This window comes from Salvelinus sp. IW2-2015, unplaced genomic scaffold, assembly GCF_002910315.2.
Source record: "Salvelinus sp. IW2-2015 unplaced genomic scaffold, ASM291031v2 Un_scaffold2334, whole genome shotgun sequence".
Classification (NCBI taxonomy): Eukaryota; Metazoa; Chordata; class Actinopteri; order Salmoniformes; family Salmonidae; genus Salvelinus; species Salvelinus sp. IW2-2015.
This window is the reverse complement of record NW_019943659.1, coordinates 20,005-30,006: the sequence shown is the minus strand read 5'-3', so window position 1 is coordinate 30,006 and position 10,002 is coordinate 20,005.

The window sequence follows — 10,002 nt, the reverse complement described above, 5'->3', positions numbered from 1 at the left end:
GCGCTGCTGATAACGTGGTACAGTAGACCAGTGTTCTGCCGCCTGCTGATAACGTGGTACAGTAGACCCAGTGTTCTGCCGCTGCTGATAACGTGGTAACAGTAGAACCCAGTGTTCTGCGCCTGCTGATAACGTGGTACAGTAACTCCGTGATAGAAACACACCCTGTGTTGGTGATGACGGTGTTCAGAGAGTTACATATTGAGATGCTTGTAGACTCGTAGGTTTAGTGGTGTGTCCATAGGAAAGGTTGTCTGTTGACGTTCAAGCCTTATTAGTAGTGTTTGGTTTCCCATATGGTGGGCTGTCGCGCACGAATTGGTATTTCGTAAAGCCTTCATCCATACAAATCAAATCCAATTGTATTTGTCACATGCGCCGTTACAAGCCCTTAACCAACATGGAGTTTTAAGAAAAAATACCTAAAAAAATTAAAATAAATATAAAATAATTAAATAGCAGCAGTAAATAACAATAGTGAGTCTATATAACAGGAGTATGCGTACATAGTCAATGTGCGGGGGCACCGGTAGTCGAGGTAATTGAGGTAATTGAGGTAATATGTACATGTACATGTACTAGTAGAGTTATTTAAAGTGGACTATGTATAGATAATAAACAGGAGTAGCAGCCAGCGTAGGGGGGGGGGGGGGGGGGGGGGGGGGCATGCAAGTAGTCTGCGTAGCCCTTTGATTACTATTCAGGAGTCTTATGGCTTGAGGTAAAAGCCTGTGTAGAGCCTCTCTGACTAGACTAGTGTCCAGTGTACCGTCTATGCCGTGCGGTAGCCGAGAGAACAGTCTATGATAGGGTGCTAAAGTGGTCCGACCTGTAGCTCCCGTACTCTTGTACAGTCCGTAACCTCTTTGTAAGTGTCCTCTTACAGTCGTAACCTCTTGTGTACAGTCACTACCCTCTTTGTAGCAGTCCAGTTGTAACCCGAATTGAAAATGGCTGCTACGCTTAGCGGTGGTGGCGCAGCTAATAGCGTTTCATCGTAGTGGACGGTCACTCGCTCTGAGACCTGGAAGTAGTTGTTTCCCTTGCTCCGCAAGAGGCCGTCGTGGCTTTGTGATGAGCGAATGAGTAACCGAGCATTCGAGGGTGGCTGTCTAGTTTCAGAGTGTGCAGAGGTCGCTCGTTCGAGCCAGTAGGGGGCAGGAGAGCGGATGGAAGCGTAAACCGTTTCACGTACCTCTTAGATAAGTGATACAAATCATCATCTAGTCTCTAAAGAAAGACCGGGAAGCAAGCAGACTGTGGTCCTGCCGTGCCAATAGACAGGTAGGCATGAAATACACACTGCCCTGACTCAAAAGTGATGTGTAGCATGTGTGTAGACTGGATGTTTTAAAGGATTCATCATTTAAGTCATTCCCGACAACACCAAGGTTTAACTCTGAAATATGACGAGAACCATGTCCGTCGGACGCTGTTAAACAGTGTATGAGTTCTAATTAGATGAGTGACACCTCATGGCTCTACGCCCCAAAAGGAAACCGACAAGGGGTTTTATTGGGTTTTTATAATCTGACCAATCCACAATGGCCCTATTCACATAAGTACTATTTAGAACTGAAAATGATTGTTTGGCCTGGTTCCCAATAGACCGAGAAGCCCTTTGAGGTACCCTTTTTGGTTCCAGAGTTCAAACCACTTGTTGTCCAGGTTCAACCCTATTTGTTGTTCCAGGTTACCAACCTTTGGTTCACGGTTACTTTCGTGTTCCAGGTTAACCTTTGGTTCCCTAGGACTGGTGGCAGTCAAACACCTATTGGTTCCATCGTAGGTATAACCCTTTTAGTTTCCAGGTAAACCATTTTGGTTCCAGGTTAAACCCTTTTGGTTCCAGTGAATCCTTTTGGATCCAGGTTCAACCCTTTTTGCGTTCCAGGTTTAACACCTCTACTTTGGAAGTTCCCAGGTTAAACCTTTGGTTCCATGGATAAACCTTATGTGGTTCGCAGGTTCAACCCACTTGTTGCAGGTTTAAACCTCTTAGTTCCAAGGTAGAACTCCGTTAGGGGTCTATGTGGAACCTATTCCACAACGAAACCCAATGGGGACCAGCCTAAGAACCCCTATTTGGGCACACCATATTTTCTAAGAGTTTAGTGCACTACTTACTGGGAGACAGGCCCTATTGAAGAGATGCCACAATGGCCCAGGTCATAACTAGTGCCACTATAGTCAGGGAAATCGACGATGTGCATTAGACGGCTTGACCTTGAGACAACTCAACCCATGTTACTACCTAACCAGCTTGAATCATCAGAAGGTTTGATTTCTTTAATTATAACATTTGGATATACTTCAGTGTAGGCCTAACGAGATAGGTTGGTGACCTTCGCATGAGACTGAGACTCTGTGTTAGACCCCAGCGCATAGTTCTTTAGAGCCTAACTATGTAGTTAAGCTCCCCATGCTAGTAGATATTATTTAGACTGAAGATAGTGATTAACTCCCCGTGCTAGTGCTTTAGCACTGGAAGACTATGTTAGCTCCATGCATTAGCTTATTAACTGAACTAGAAACGTAACAAATGTGTTAGCTCCCCATGCTGTAGTTCTTTAGCTGAAAAGCAACTTGTGTTAGCCCGCATGCGACAGTTATTCTGACTGAAGACTTAGTTTAGACTCCTGCTGCTTGTTTCTTTAGCACTGAAGACTATGTGTTAGCGTCGCGGATCTAGTATCTCTTTAGACTGAAACTAATGTGTTGTCGCCCATGCTAGTTCTTTAGCCTGAAGATGGTTAGCTCCCCATCTAGTTAATTTAGCCCAGCGGCTAAACAGTGTTGTGGATCACACGGAGAATCAGTTCAAACCAGCTCCAAGTCACATATAAAATAAGAAATGTCACTTGGTTCGCAAAAGCACACCTCATTGGTGAATACAAATCCCCGAAGAAGTCTACACATGCAGTGACCCCCAAAGCTAAACAATTACACACACTTGATTCAAAATCTCAATACAGGAAAGACCGGTCGACCTAGTAGGTTTCCTATTATGTATATATTACAAGCTAATCACATTTTCACCCGAATCACAGCAAGGAATACGAGGCCCTACTTCCATTAATGAGGCGACAGCCGACAGATACTGAGGAGGCGAGAGTGCCAACATAGCACGCAGGAAATGAGGAGTATGGGGCAGATAGCAGCTCTATATATAGGCTTCATAATATTTATATATCACTGATTGTTATAGTATGATAAGCAATCAAGGAACTATTAGTAGCAGCTCGGCCTCTGCTGCTGGACTATTACTGATAGATCGTTAACAAAACACTCACAATCTACACTAAACGTTAAATTTGAAATCATCATAATATTTCACAAAGGTCATTCAAACCAGTCAAAAGATATCTTATCAAACATGTGCCATGAGGCGAAATTGCTGTACACTATTAGGGGTCCTAGGGATATTTTAACATCAAAGTACTTCCTGTAAACAACCCAATGTGGCTGTATATGTCATGTGTCGTGTATAGGAGTGTCACATGGAAATGATGAGATTGCGCGCGGCATTGCTGACATGAGAATGAGAGAGATGAGGATGTTGTCTGAATGAATGAGAGAGAACCTTGAAGGAGTTGTACAATGAATGAGAGGATTGAGACTGGTAGGTCATGTTTCAGCATTCCAGTATCATCCGCAACGGAAGAGACTAACGAACGGCTCTGATCTGAATCACGTCGAAGTACACTCTGACTACCCTCACCTTCCCGCTTCCACAGATATCCACAGCCTTAACCACTGCTCCTCTTCAATACTGTATGAAGATAGCTCATACAAAACAGACCTACTGATTCGTCCTCAAGACTCTAACCTTCACACACGTACCTCACCTCACTTCGAACCTTGCCTTAACTAGCTCGTCCTTCAACCCTACTCACCCATAACCCATATCCTACCTTTCAAGCCCCATACTCCCTCGTCTTCAACATACCATTCTCCTTACCATGTTCCTTCAACACTACTCCATGCACTGTCCCTACTCCGCTTCCTCCTTACAAACACTAACTCCCTTCTCCTTCAACCCAACTCGTTCACCTCTGCCTTCAACTCACGCTCCGTTACATCAATACCGTTCTTCTTCACACTCCACCTCATCTGACGATCAATCTCCTTCTTCAACATACTACCCTTCTCCTCATCAACACATACATCCCTTTCCTGCAACTACTTCTACTCCTCTCTCTTCAATGCACTAATCCTCATTTCAACCTACGGCATTACCCTATAACCCTAACCTCCTTACTCCTACAACACCTAACTCAATTCTCTACACCCTATCCTTACACCAACCACTACCCCTTCTCTTCAAACGCTACTGCACCTATCTCCTTCAACACTACTCCAATTCTCTTTCAACTATTCCTACTACTTCAAATACTGCTTCTATCAATATAACGCCTACTCCTTCTCTTCACCACATCCTTTCTCCTTCAACTAACTACTACTCACTTCAACCCTACCTCGCAACATTCTCGCTTCACCTACTTCCTTCACCGTCAACCCTACCTTCCTCTTCAATACACTATCTACTCCTCCTAACTCCTTGCCAGTACTTCACCATACTCAAACCCTAGCTTCCAATTCTCCTTTCACCCTACTCATCTAGCTCATTGTCCTGTCACTCTGAACACTACTCACCCCTCGCTACGGCCTGCATTTGAACTCTACGAATTCGGGTAAGAGCTTGAGAAATTCCAAGCCCCATCTGGGGTGCTGCCATAGAGTCACTTAGAAATGTCCATCCAGAACGACTCAACATGTGTCCGTATTACGTTGCCACAGATAAATGACACTCAAATGCAACTTCATATCTACCGTAGCTTTGATTGGACTATCAACATCATAACTTTCAGAATCTTAGCTAGCAGACTAAGCAACGTCATATCATTATGAATCAAAGGTACGAGAATCTACTGGCAAAATCCTTTTTCAATCCTTGTCATACGAAGAGAAATAATGAAGACGAAATATAGATAAAACGTCATCAGGTGACTCCTCGGCCATTCGGACAAGAAGCATTACACACCAAGTGGAATCGCATAGATTTCAAACAGTATGTGTTTGGAAGAATTCGTGGCTAACTGCCAAAGCATTGTAAGCACATCCACTAGCCCTGTTATCAGTGGAGTGGGTGTGTGGTCCAAGTTCGGGTTTTAAGCCAAGCTCGGGCGTATTAAGGTCCTTCTTTTCCCAAAGCTAGAAAAGGAAGTAAACATTCCAGCATTGGGGCCGTAGCTGTATCCACATGAGACTTTGCCGCTTTCAATAACAAACTGAAAAACCTTCGTACTGGAACGAAATCTCAGAACCAGTGAAGTTCAAGACATACTGGGAAACTCTGCAAAAAACGAGCCTTCGGCTGGGAAATACGTTTTGAACAGGGCAAATCCAAATCGGAATTCCAACTCAGAATCTCAGGATCTCCTTCTAGAAAGCTTCCGACCTGAAGATACACAATGATGTCATGAGTAATTATTATACAGTTATTAAACAGACATTATAGAGACATTAAACAGACATTATACAGACACTATAAATCAAATGACATGTCACATGCGCCGAATACAACAGGTATAGTGAAATGCTTACTTACAAGCCGTTAACCAACAATGCAGATTTAAGAAAAAAACWAAAAAGTAAGAGATAAGGAAAACGCATTATTCTAGGAAACATGTGCTATGAAGAATTAGCCGTGCATTTGAAACTGATCTGACAGTTACAGATATGAATTAAGGTAAAGCAGGTTACAATGTATTCACCGCTCAGTCACCCTCCAAGTTCCCTTTACCATCTGCTTTACAATTAGGATGTCTTCTGACCTCTCACCTTGCCAAGTATAGCTTTTACAGATGTAGTCTGTTCAGTCCGCTGTTTCTTCACACTACCCTTCATGTCTAACACTGTCTATATTTCAGTAGATCAATCGTCAGTAACACATATTCCTTTAATGTTAATTAAAGGACTCTTGCCGCCGAGTATGCGCTAAAACTGGCCTCCAGTGAGGAGGTGTTTGTATGCCCAGAATGCAATGCCTYTTAGTTCTGCTCTGTTGTCCGATTGCCAGAGAGGATTAGAGCTGTATAAAGCAGGAAATGAATAAGAGGTTCAGTTTTTATGTTTCTAGTTTTATTAGTCATATCTGTCTAATGAAATGCRTACTTGCAGGTTCCTTCTTGACAACGCAACAKCAATAAGAAATAGTKAAATATAAGAATACCAACATAAWGTTAATGGCTCAGTAGAATCGAATATAAACATTTTAGCATCAGTATAATACAGGAAGGAAGACACCATTTATAAGTTTAAGGGAAGGGGGGAATTGGGGGACAAGTGTTTCAATTGTGCAGTATTAGCYATAGTATACTGAACAAAAATATAAACGCAACATGCAACAATTTCAACTATTTTACAAAGTTACAGTTCATATAAGGATATTAGTCAATTTAAAATAAATTCATTAGGCCCTAATCTATGGATTTCACATGACTGGTCAAGGGCGCAGCCATGGGTGGGCATGAGTGGGCTCCTCATCTACACTGATTGAAGTGGATTTAACAGGTGACATCAATAAGGGATCATAGCCTTTCACCTGGATTGACCTGTTCAGTCTATGTCATGGAAAGAGCAGGTGTTCCTAATGTTTTGTACACTCAGTGTATATCTCTCTCTCTCTGTGTGTGTGTGTGTGTGTGTGTGTGTGTGTGTGTGTGTGTGTGGTGTTGGTGTGTGTGTGTGTGTGTGTGTGTGTGTGTGGTGTGTGTGTGTGTGTGTGTGTGTGTGTGTGTGGTGTGTGTAGATCCGTGTGTGTGTGTGTGTGTGTGTGTGTGTGTGTGTGTGTGTGTGTGTGTGTGTGTGTGTGTGTGTGTGTGTGTGTGTGTGTGTGTGTGTGTGTGTGTGTGTGTGTGTGTGTGTGTGTGGTGTGTGTGTGTGTGTAGATCCGTGTGGGTGTGTGCGTGAGTGATGGCATGTGTTCTAAGGTGTGAAGAATCAGATCATGTGGTCAGTACAGTCAGGTACATGGTTAGTACAGTACAGTTCAAGTGTTCAGCAGTCTGATGGCTTGTAGATAGAAACTGTCTCTCAGCCTGTTGGTGTCAGACCTCATGCTCCGATACCGTCTGCCTGACGACAACGGAGTGAACAGCTTGTGGCTGGGGTGTGTGGGATCCTTGATTATGCTGAAGGACTTCCTCAAGCACCGGTTCAAGTAGATGTCCTGAACACGTCCCCAGTGATGTACTGGGRTGTCTTCACCACCCATTGGAGGGGCCTTGCGGTCATGGACGGAGCAATTCCCGTACCGGTCCATGATGCAACTGGACAGGATTCTCTCGATGGTGCAGAGGAAGTATTTGGAGAGGACCCGGGCTGYAAMGCTAKKTTTATTCAGCTACAGTAGGAAGTAGAGACGCTGTTGAGTCCTCTTGACAYGAGTGGTGGWATTGTTTGTCCATTTKAAATCGTCGGTGATGTGGACGCCGAGGAGCTTAAAACGACCAACTCTCTCTACTGCAGTCCCTGTTMATGTGGATCGTGGCATGTTCCCTCCTCTGTTTCCTGAAGTCAACAATCAACTCCTTTGTTTTGCTGACGTTGAGGGAAAGGTTGTTGTCATGACACCACAATGCCAGTTCCCTTACTACCTCCCTATAGGCTGACTCAACCGTGGTGTCGTTTAGCAAACTTGATGATGGAGTTGTTGTCGCGGAAAGCCACGCAGTTGTTGGTGAACAGGGAGTACAGCAGAGGACTGAGGACACACCCCTGGGGGGCCCCTGTGTCAAGAGTCAGTGTGGAGGAGGTGTTGTTGCCAATCCTCACAGCCTGTGGTCTGCCSGTCAGGATCTAGTTGCGGATAGTAGTGTCTAGACCCAGGGCTCAGAGCTTGGTGACAACCTTGGAAGGAACAATAATGTCGAATGCTGAACTGTAGTCAATGAACAGCATTCTCACATACTGTAGGTGTTCCTCTTGTCCAGATGTGTTACGGCCGTGTGAATAGCGATGGAAATGGCATCMTCCATGGATCGGTTGGAGCGGTAGGCAAATTGGAGTATATCCAGGGTGCCTGGCATGCTGGCSTTGATGTGGGCCATGACCAGCCTGTCAAAGCACTTCATGATGACAGGGGTGAGTGCGACGGGGCGATAGTCATTTGGGCATGTCACCTTGGTTTTCTTGGGCACTGGTGGTCTCCTTGAAGCAGGTGGGGATTACAGCTAGGGACAGGGAGAGGTTGAAAATGTCTGAGAAGATGCCTGCCAGCTAGTCAGAACACACTCTGAGGATGCGGCCAGGGATGCCATCTGGGCCGGGTCGATTTGTAAATATATATAATTTTCCTCAAGTCAGCCTTGGAGAGCGAAAGCACCCGGTCGTCCGGAACAGCGAGAGTCTTCATGGATGGCTCGGTATTGTCTGCCTCAAAGCGATCATAGAATGTGTTAAGTTTGTCTGGGAAGGGTGAATTCAGGRGGGCATCACACAGRTGGATTTCCCTTTGTAGTCTGTCATGGTCTGTAGTCCTTGCCAAATGTGTTGTGAGTCTGAATTGTCAAACATCGATTTAAGTTTGACCTTATGTCACGGCTGTTGAAAGATGAGGACCAAGGTGCAACGTGGTGAGCGTACATTTTCTTTTTATTTTAGAAATGACACCGACAAAACAATAAACAATACAAAACAAAACGTGAAGCTCAATGACTATGTGCCCTAAACAAAGTCAACTTCCCACAAAGAACGGTGGGAAAAAAGAAAAAAGGTACCTAAGTATGGTTCCCAATCAGAGACAACGATAGACAGCTGTCCCGGATTGAGAACCATACCCGGCCAAAACATAGAAATAGAAAATCATAGAAACACAAAACATAGAATGCCCACCCCAACTCACGCCCTGACCAAATCAAAATAGAGACATAAAAAGGATCTCTAAGGTCAGGGCGTGACACCCTAATGAATTTACAGTCTTGCAGTCTGCCTCTGTCCAACGCCTCACTATTCTCTATGTTGGTGGCTCCATCTTGAGTTGAGTTTTCAATTTGCTTGGTTAAAATCTAGCGCGACAATAAAGACTGCTTCCYGGTGTGAGGATTCTTGCTAGCRAATATTCTTGTGCATTTTTCCGAGTGCCGCCTTGMTGTTTCATTGTGGTAGTATGTACACAGCTGTGATGATAACACACATGATTTCCCTATGCATATAGTGGGGTCGGTATTTAGCATCAGATACAGATTTAAATGAACTCCGGTGTTCAGAGAGCTGAATCGCATTAGTGGAAACCAAGACTGTTCTCAGGGCAGGTCTGTCGGTTTTGACTAGCAGACGTGACTTTTCGGAGAAGGTTAGGAGAAGTAATGTGGCAGGAGTATTAACTTGGCAAGGAGACAGGTTAAAGAAGGATTTTTAATCCTTGAGACAATTGAGACATGGATCGTGTGCCATTCAGAGGGTGAATGGGCAAGACAAAATATTTAAGTGCCTTTGAACGGGGTATGGTAGTAGGTGTCAGGCGAGGTGAGAATGCTAATGCTAACTAATATTGCTACCATTTAAGAATAKATTTTCACTCCAACTAAACAGGTTCAATTATTGATATTGGAGAGCAGTTTGGCTGGAATGGAGTGAATGGAATGGCACCAAACACATGCAAACCATGGAAACCATGTGTTTGATGAGTTTCGATACCATTCCATTTATTCCMTTCCAGATTTACTATGAGCCCGTCCTCCCTAATTAAGGTGCCACCAACCTCCTGGGATGTGCATGGGGGCAAASAAACGGCTTATTGGGTTTTCTTTGCACATCACCAGACATTTTGAAAGCATCTACTGTCTAKAATTACGAACACGGTTTTGAAAGATGGCTTTGTTTTTGGATTGGACGATGTCACTGAAGCTGTTCTGTGTATCTAGCTAGCGCATTCAGTCATCTCTCTCTACCTACTTCCTGTCTGAAGTCTGATGTGTCATTGTAGTGGAATAGAGT